The 10068-nt window shown below is 35.7% G+C and overlaps 1 pseudogene; it reads right to left on the reverse strand.

Moving 5' to 3' along the window:
• The window catches only part of LOC102480749 (aspartate--tRNA ligase, cytoplasmic pseudogene), a 4435-nt pseudogene extending 2651 nt beyond the window's left edge, over positions 1-1784 (reverse strand).
• Positions 1785-10068: the final 8284 nt, after the last annotated feature.

The raw sequence follows: 10068 nt of genomic DNA on the forward strand, positions 1-10068 counted from the left end.
ACAAAAAAAAAAAAACAAAAAAAAAAAAGGAAAAAGAAAGAAAAAGAAAAAAAGAAATCCAGGTTCTGCTAATTATACTTTGTCTACACATATTTAATATGGCTTTGCTATATACAATATGATCAACACACCAGCAGCATTGGCAAAAATATGAGAGGTTATTAGAAATGCAGAATATCAGTCTTCAACCAGAACCTGTTGAACGAAGAGCTGAATATTAAGAAGACCTCAATTTAAGAAGCTCTGTCTTAATGAATAGCATAATTCTCAAACTTTGCTATGCATAATAATCACTACAATAGTTAAAAAAAACTGATATCTAGATCTTATTCTTATATAAATAATCCATGGTTTATTTTCAGATGTAATTCAGTATGTTATTTCAAATAATTTTAGATAATCGATACTGTCAAGCATTTCAATAATTTTTATCACATGTAGAAAATTTCAACGTGAAACACAGGCTTATGTCTAATAGGCTAATTGCAGGATTCAGGAGGATGTGAAGCTAATAAGGAACAAAGGCAGGTGGATGGGATTTGGCTAAGATACAGGTATGCAGCAGGAGGGTTATTTGAAGAACAGCACAGAGAATGAGATACTGTTCCTCTGGCCAGTCCCCAAGCAATTGTATTTTATTATTGAAAAATTAGAAGAATAAAACAGAAGCAAAAATAATATGTTTGCACACAAAATATGAAAAACTTTAGAATTGTTAGAAAGTATCTCAGTTCATTCCAACTGTTGTAGCAAAATGCCTTAGACTGGATAATTTATAAATAATACAAATGTATTGCTCACAGTTTCAGAGGCTAGGAAGTCAAAATCAAGGCATCAGTAGATTTGATGCTTGGTGAAGACTCATTCTCTGCTTCAAAAGTGGCACCTTCTTACTGCATTTTCACATGGCAGAAGAAGTAAACAGGATTCCTCAAGACCTTTTATAAAAGCCTAAATCCTGCTTATAAGGGTATAGGCCTCATGACCTAATCCCTTCTCAGAGGTCCATCTCTTTGTGCCATCACAGTGGGATTAGTTTTCAACATAAATTTTGGAAGAACACAAACGTTCAGACCATAGCATTATCAAAAATATGTGTACTATTAAAGAAATTCTTCCTGTTTTAATAGAACTGTATTAGCATATAAAGCCTCTTTCATAGTGAAGATTTCAGTGACCATGATGAGGAAACAAAGCCAATGGCAAGTGGGATGATCTATAAGCAATGACAAAAGCAAGATAACTCACTTTTATTGAAGGCTTAGGAAAACTGGAATGCCAATATTGGACTAGGAGATTGATTACATGTATATAACAAACACGACTTTATTTTTTTACTGTTTTTAATATGACATGTGTGCTCTCCAGAGGGAGCGAGTGAGAGACAGAGGGACAGAGGGACAGATAGACATAGAAAAATAGGGAAAGTGAGAAATCACCCCAGAGGGGATGATCATTCTGTAATCCCTTATCCATTCCCCTCTCTGGATTTTGGGCATGCATGCACATGCACTTGGAGAATTTTCCAAGCTTTCAGGTCCAGGACTTGAACTGCAAAATCAGCCATGTGACATTCAGCCTCCTTAACCACTATGCCACCTTGCTGGCCCCGAACATGGCAGAAAGTAAGCAATCTCTCCCTAGGGTGATGGCCACGCCAAAATCCCTTCTCCTCCTGAGATCTAGGGCACATATGCACACGTACCTGGTGTGATTTTCAGACCATCAGTTCTGGGATTCCAATTGCAGTCTGCCACGTAAGAACCCAACATCTCAATCACCATGCCACCTGCTGGCCCCCAAACATGACATTTTTTTAAAACTAAAATTGGCCATATTTTGAAAGATTGTCAATACATTAAAAGAGCTGTTTAAGGCAATTAAGTCTTTTCAAAAGAAAAATAAACTATGAATTATCAAAATATGAACAGATATATTTTACCCAGAATTATTTTCTTTTATTTTTAATCAACAAATAAAAATTTATATGTATTTATGGCATATAACATAATGTTTTGATTAATGTATACATTTTAGAATGATTAAATCAAGCAATTCAACATATGCATTATCTCACATTTATTTTTCTAGTGAGAACACTCAAAATCTACTCTCAGCAATTATTGAGTATAAAATATATTGTTACTAATTATATTCACTATGATATACAATGAATCTCTTCAATTTGTTCATGCTATGTAACTGAAATTTTGCATTCTTGATCAGCTCTCCAATCCTCCCCAGCCCCAACATCTTTTTTGTATCTTGATTTGTTTTTGCCATTGAGCACCTGTGCGCTCTTCAGAGACAGAGAAAGGGAAAGGGAGAAATCGTTCCTTGGGGTAATGGCCATGCCACAATCCCTTTTCCTCCATTTCCCTCCTGGGATTTTGGGCAGGCACACATACACACTACCCAGTATGATTTTCAGGCCACCAGGTCCGGGATTCGAACTGTTTCTGATCATGTGTGAATCTAACACCATAACCACCAAGCTACCTGCTAGCCCTGGTTTCCTTACATTTTAAAGTTGTGTTCTCATTTGTTCTGTCCTATTAATTCTACAACCTTGTCCCCTGGCAGGACTCTTCATTATTCATTCATTAGCAGAGCATGAATAGTGCTTGGCAGACACAAAATTCCCTGTATTGTCAACTCAGTTCAAATCATTTCTATTCCTTTATGTGTATACTCTTGGATTACATCACTACTATTCAGGGAAAGTGATTTCAAGGTAGGATCATTAATCTTTCATCAAACAAAAAACATGTATTTCCAGCAGGAAGCTATCGGTCCCAAGTGAGAACTCCCAGTGCAAAGACATCAAAGATCATAACAATGCCAATCCCAAGACCTAGGAGCCCATGGTCCGTGGCCCACTTCTTCAAGGGCTTGGAAGTCACGAAGGAGAACTGAACTTGCAAGGCACTGCTTGAAACAAAGAGGCTTTTTTCACAGAAAAGTGGAGAGATGCAGTGAGCTGAGTGTGTGTAGTGTGCACAGGTCTAGGTGTTTGTGGCCATGAAGTCTCTCCCAAGCCGTGGACTGCATGAATCTCTGTCAAGCTGCAGGCTGGGACCACTCTTTCTTCTGCAGGGGGGCAGATAAACTGGAGGAGTGTCACACAATATATTTTTTACAAATATTAATGGTCATTGTTATTACTTCTATTTTATTTTATTTTTGCTTTCATTAAATAAATGCATGTGCAAAATGACATATAACAGATCAGGTTGTAAAGCAAAATCCATTCACACTTCTACTCACACTCTCTAAAGGAGACTATTTTTAGTCAATTCTGGTTTTAGTTCTTTGGATAGTTACTGCTATACTCTAAGAATATTTACAAAACTATTCCTTGACACTTTCTGTTGATTCCATATGATAATAAAAGAGACTAAATAGCATTATTCCCATTTTTTTCTTCTCACTTTCAATTCTTGATAGTTGTATTATTATTTGTATTTCTTCTATTGGTTACTTTTGCAATCTTTTTCTTTTAAATTTTATACCTGATAGAAAGTATGTGCATATGCATATGAGAGGGTGACATAGAGAGATTGGTACCCTAATGGTGTCTCACTATGGAGCAGCATCCACATACGCAGTCCTCCAAATTGCTAGGATCCTGGGCACACATGCACATGCACATTCTCAAGCCAGCCTGGGGTTCCAAACCCTGGCTGGCCATGTGGACTTCAGCACTGCAATTTAGTTTGCCACTAACTGTACCACCACGCTAGGCCTGTAATTCTTAATAAATATCTGCTTCTTGTTCTTTAATCTTTAGGTAGTTCTCTTAACTCCCCACAACATAAAAGAAGTTATTAGAGCCTTAGTCTGTTCTCCATTGCTTCTTCCAAATCTCCCATTTTCCATCAGTTGTAATTTATTTTGCATTGTCAACGTCTATATTCATACTGATAATCATATTTATAGTCTGTTCTGTAGTCAAAATTAAATATTTCATTCTCTGTCTACAGATATGCAAAAAACAATAAATAGCCTTTATAATGCCACAGTTATAAATTATTTTTCATTAGAGAGGCAAGAAATGTGGTAGGGTTATATTTCCTCTGTGTGGGCTCAATGTTATGATCTCTGAGTCACTCAAAGGAATATATTACTCCTGTTTTAAATTAGGAGAGTTTACCTTTCATAATGTGAAATATTATTCTGAAATCGTACATAATATATAATACTATAAATATCATTGGGCAAGCTTAGTACTTTAATTACTAAACTGCAAAAGTTCATTTTTTAAAAAAAAAACTCTTGCTAGAGAGAGAATGAGAGAGAGAGAGAGAAAGTACAGGAGAAAACACCTGTAATTCTTAATAAATATCTGCTTCTTGTTCTTTAATCTTTAGGTAGTTCTCTTAACTCCCCACAACATAAAAGAAGTTATTAGAGCCTTAGTCTGTTCTCCATTGCTTCTTCCAAATCTCCCATTTTCCATCAGTTGTAATTTATTTTGCATTGTCAACGTCTATATTCATACTGATAATCATATTTATAGTCTGTTCTGTAGTCAAAATTAAATATTTCATTCTCTGTCTACAGATATGCAAAAAACAATAAATAGCCTTTATAATGCCACAGTTATAAATTATTTTTCATTAGAGAGGCAAGAAATGTGGTAGGGTTATATTTCTTCTGTGTGGGCTCAATGTTATGATCTCTGAGTCACTCAAAGGAATTTATTACTCCTGTTTTAAATTAGGAGAGTTTACCTTTCATAATGTGAAATATTATTCTGAAATCGTACATAATATATAATACTATAAATATCATTGGGCAAGCTTAGTACTTTAATTACTAAACTGCAAAAGTTCATTTTTTAAAAAAAAAACTCTTGCTAGAGAGAGAATGAGAGAGAGAGAGAGAAAGTACAGGAGAAAACACCTCCACATGTGTAATGGTTTCACAATCCTCTCTTCTTCACTCTCCTCTCAGGACTTGGGGCCTGCATACACATGCACCTGGCTTGATTTTCAAGTCGTCAGGTCCAGGACTCAAATCACACAGTTAACCCTGTGGAATTCAGCTACCTTAATCACCACGTTACCAGCTGGCCCAAAAATCATTTTAAAAATAGCTGTACCATGAAGCAAAATTCATGTGGTACTCTAAAGGGATAGAATACAACATTTTCTTAGTTAACGGTAAAGAAGTTTAATCTCTGATAAGTGCAGTTAAAATTATACCTATTCTCAGGACAAGCAGATGGTGTAAAGGTTATGTTGCTGGACTCCCACATAGTTGAGCACAATTCGAGTTCTAGACCCAGTGGCTAAAAACTCATGCCTGGTGCATGTGCTTGCATGCCCAGGATCCTGAGAGGAGAAAGGAGAAAAAGGGATTGTGGCATGGCCATCTTCTCAAGGGGTGATTTCTCACATTCTGTCTCTCTGTCTCTATCTCCCTGGCTAGTACACGTGTCCTATAGCAAAAATTTCTCTCTAAAATTAAAAAGAAAAATGCCTGTTCTTTAGCTACCATTTGGATTTAGAAATGATATTTGAAATTTTTCATTTTGAAGAAGTGAACAACAAATAGTAGCACTTATATAAACTACATTTTAAAAAGTAGATTTCTTCTTATTTATTTTTTGCTTTTGGTTGAACTTTTTTTCCTCCCACAACAAATTTTTTCTGTTAAAAGTGTGAGCATATTATAAAATAGAATGCCAACTTTTAATTTATGCTGTGAATTGAGCAATAAGTTACTTAATATAGTGAAAATTACTTTGTAATATCATAGTGATGTACACAGTATTTTTTATAAAAATGCATGAGGATGAGGAAATAATAGTTGTGAACTAACTAAATTCCAGAGCCATAAACTTCAGAAACCAAGAAAAGTAAAAATATATTTGTTCCCTCCAAGGCAAATTTCCCACCAAATAAAAAATTATTTGGTTATTATAATTTATATTTGTTTCTTTTTAAAGGGCACAGAAAATGTAGAACAATATGTTATGAGAAGAGCACACTCAAAAATGATATGACTACAAGATGTGTTCTCAGTTAACCTCATCCATTTATATGGCCTCATGGAAAACAGACATGAACACTGGCTTGTAAATATTCCCCTTTGTAATGTTGAGTAAAAATTAAACTTAGAAAATATTTTAGTTCCGGTAAGTTTTGTGGTGTTATACAGTCAGCTATGTTTTAATATGGAAGAAAATGACAAACATTTCAATAATAAATTTACTTATTCCATATTTTATCTGCATCAAATTAGATAAAATAATCTGAATCAACAAAATAATTCCTCTTTTCTGAATATGATATTAGCTGCCAAAATCAGACCAACCAACCAACCAATCAACCAGCCAATCAATAAAGAGGTGTTAGACTCCATATTAGTAATTATGTTGTTTTGTGGGGCCAACAGGTGGAGTGGAGGTTAAGATGAGTGACTCCTGTGACCAGCAGTTAGTGTAATGGCTATGTCACCGGGCTCCCATGTAGTCCACTGTGGTTCAAGTCCTGGACCCAGTGGCTTAAACTCACGCCGGACACGTGTGCGTGTGTGCCCAAGATCCTGAGAGGAGAACGGAGGAGAAGGGATTGCAGCGTGGCCATCCCCCCTTGGGGGGGGCTTTCTCACTTTGTAGCTCTCTGTATCTCTGTCTCTCTGGCAAGTGCATGCACCCCATAACAAAAACCTCTCAAAAAATTTAAAAAAAAAAAGATGAATGACTCCCATAGGGCCCACTGCATGGTCTGAGTCCCAGAACTGGGGCTTAAAAATCACACCTGATGCGTGTTTGAGTGTGCCCAAAATCCTGAGAAGAGAGGGGAAATGGAGGAAAAGGGACTGCAGTGCGGCCATCCTCTCAGAAAATTATTTTTTTTCCTTACATTCTGCATAAAAACTAAAATAGTAACTTTTGAAAGAATTATAAAAATTCTAGTTTTAAATAAAGATATTGGTGTCAACTGAGAAATCAGCTTGAGAAAGGAGACTGCATCATTGTTATGTGAAAAATAAAAAGCAACAACCACATTCATTTTTTTAATTTCAAATTATGATAATACAAATAAATTATGAAAAAATGAAAGGCCCCTTAATTAGCTCTGAAAATGGTGCTATTGTAATCCCAAATTTCTTGAGAAAATTCTACCTTTATTATATCTTCAGATTAAGGTTCAGATAACCTTAAAGATGCCAACCAAATCTCTGCTAGGATAATGCCCTAATGTTGCATAAATGCTCCTAAACTATATAAAGTAGGCTTTATTCACTAACAGTTAACTAAACAGATAACTTTTTCTTTTTTTAATTTAGTACCTAAAAGAACTAGTATGTTCAACTTCTGAGATGAGGTACTCTCATATGTCCTAAATAGAGTGATTTCAAGAACAACTACTATTGCTACAGGTGTTTGTAGAATGTTAAATGTTGCTAATTAATGAAGAGAATACGATCAGTGCTGCTAACAAAAATGCAAAACAAAACAAAACTCCCACTGTGCTTGCTTCACCATTCATTACCCCAGGACACCAACATCTCTTCCACAAGTTGTATTCCAGCATGGTGGAGATGGTGATTAAAGGGTCCATATGTTAGCAATATGGATATCCTGCTGATTAACAGAGGATTGAATTCTACAGGTCAAGTGATCAGTTCATTTTGTGATAATGAATACCTTCAAACTGGAGTTTTTTAACAGTTAAATGAGTGAAGTCATGTACGATTTAATAACATACAAACACAGTCAAAGGTTATTATTATTTCAAGAATAAATGTGAGGGCTGGACCCTTGATCTAGTGGTTAAGAGAGCCAAATCACACACAGTCAACCATGTGATTCAAATCTTGGCCCCTGTGGCTTAAAAAACACGTTGGACGTGTGTGCACGTGTTCCCAAAATTGCAACAGGATAATAAAAAAAATGGAGGAGAAAGGATTCTTTCTCCCTCTTTCTGGCAAGTACACATGGCAAAAACAAAAACAAAAATAAAAACAAACAAACAAAAACAAAACAAAATAAAACAAAAAATCAGAACAAAACAAAAAGAAAAAACAAAAAAAGAGAAAAAATTTGAAAAAGCAGTACATTTTATATAATGAAGTCATTCCTAATCTCAGATACTCAGTAATAAAAGTTTAGCAACAAAACCTAACTGGACAGGTGCTAAGTATACATTATATATGTTATCATCACAATCACCAAAACAAAATGTGAAACAAACATCCCCCATGTTCCAGAAAGTTTGCAAACTATTTTTGAAATAAACATGATGAAATTACACCAGATAAAGTAATATATCTGCAAAAGCAAAGAAAACACTGTGAACTTCATGTAAGTACTAAAGGAACATGAAATAATTAAATAGTAAAACATTACCAAACTGAATTTAGTCTTTCAACTCCCCTCTACAATACAACCCTCAAATCTCCACTTCTAGTCCAGATTTCTCACCCCCCCTTTCTGTTTGTTTATGTTCTATTGCTCAAATAATCTCATTATTTTTGTTGTTCTTTGAAATCAAAACAATGTATCTGTAGTGAATTTTTTTTTTCATTCCACTTAGTCCCATTGCCATTCTTTTCTCTTCAGACCAATAGCCTAGGAGGGATTCTTTTATAAACTTCTCTGTCTTCTTCCTAAACCACAACAAATCCAATTAATTTTTCTAGAGAGAGAGAGAGATTTTTTTGCTATAAGGTGCATGCACTCGCCGGAGAGACAGAGAGACAGAAAGCAAGAAATCACATCCCTAGGTGGTGTGGCTGTGCCGCTATCCTTTCTCTTCCATTCTCCTCTCTATGGGATCTTGGACACGTGCACACACATGCACCCAGCGTGAGGTTCAAATCACTGGGTCCGGATCTTGAACTACGATCGACTACATGGGAGTCCAGCAAATGTAACCATTATGCAATTTGCTGATCCCCAAATACACTTTTTTAGCATGAGTTTTTTTCTCGTTGGAGTATCTTTTAAATTCACTCCACATTTCCATGTTTATCATAAAAATCCTACCTTTCATGGCCGCATTAACTCAAACCTCCTTCCTTAGACAAAATCACATCACTCTCCCTCATCCTGATTGAACACCTGTACTGAGCTATACTATCAAATTGAAATTACACAGCATTACATCTGGGTCTTTTTGTCCTGCCATATTTGTCTCTTCATTGTCTTGAATTTCCTTGCCACTCAAATAATTTCTTCAATCTAGACATGTGAATTTCTTGTCATTCACAGGTAGTTTATAAAAATATTCAAATTTACATTTGATGTCATGATTCTTCTGGTTTAGGATAGCCAATCTATGTCCTTTTAATTAAACGAGTTCATGATGATCAAAATTTGTCTGCAACTTAACAAGACCTTTTTAGGAGAAACTTTCATCATCTCCCACACATCTGAATTCCTTTCTTTCATTTCTCCTCAGCATTTAAATATTTGTGAATATTATGTTACTAACTCTAAGAAGAGGAAGATTCTTCTCAAGATGGATTGAGACTTAGTGAATAAACTAAAGAGAGAAGAGATGAGGGATGTGTGTGTGTGTGTGTGTGTGTGTGTGTGTGTGTCTTTCTATCTCTTGCCCTCTTCTCCCAAAGCAGCAGGCAGATAGACAGGTTATACTATCATCAGGCTGCTAATTTAGTCCAGTAGTAAGAGATTACATGGAAAAGCCAAAACAGAAAGCCAGGATAGAGTGATACTTTACTGATTGATTGATTTTTAAAAATTTGCTAGACGGACACATGTACTCACTGGAGAGAAAGAGAGAGAGACAAAGTGAGACAAGAGAAACTGAGAAAGTACCTCTCTGGGGAGGGATGGCTATGTTGTAATTCTTCCTCCCTCATTGTCCATTCTGGATTTGGGGTTTATAGCTGTACATACACCCGGTATGTTTTTTAAAGCCACGAGGTCCAATACTCGAACTGTGCAGTCAGTCATGTGGAATTCAGCAACCTTAACCATCATGACACTGGCTGGCCCTGGAGTGACTCTTATTAGCTTAGAGAGAGCTGAGATTTGAAGAATTCAAAAATTTCTTCAGAATTTTAAATTAGATCCTGTCCAAACTACAA

The sequence above is a fragment of the Tupaia chinensis genome, unplaced genomic scaffold (genome assembly GCF_000334495.1).
Source record: "Tupaia chinensis unplaced genomic scaffold, TupChi_1.0 Scaffold149552_1, whole genome shotgun sequence".
In the NCBI taxonomy this organism is placed as follows: domain Eukaryota; kingdom Metazoa; phylum Chordata; class Mammalia; order Scandentia; family Tupaiidae; genus Tupaia; species Tupaia belangeri.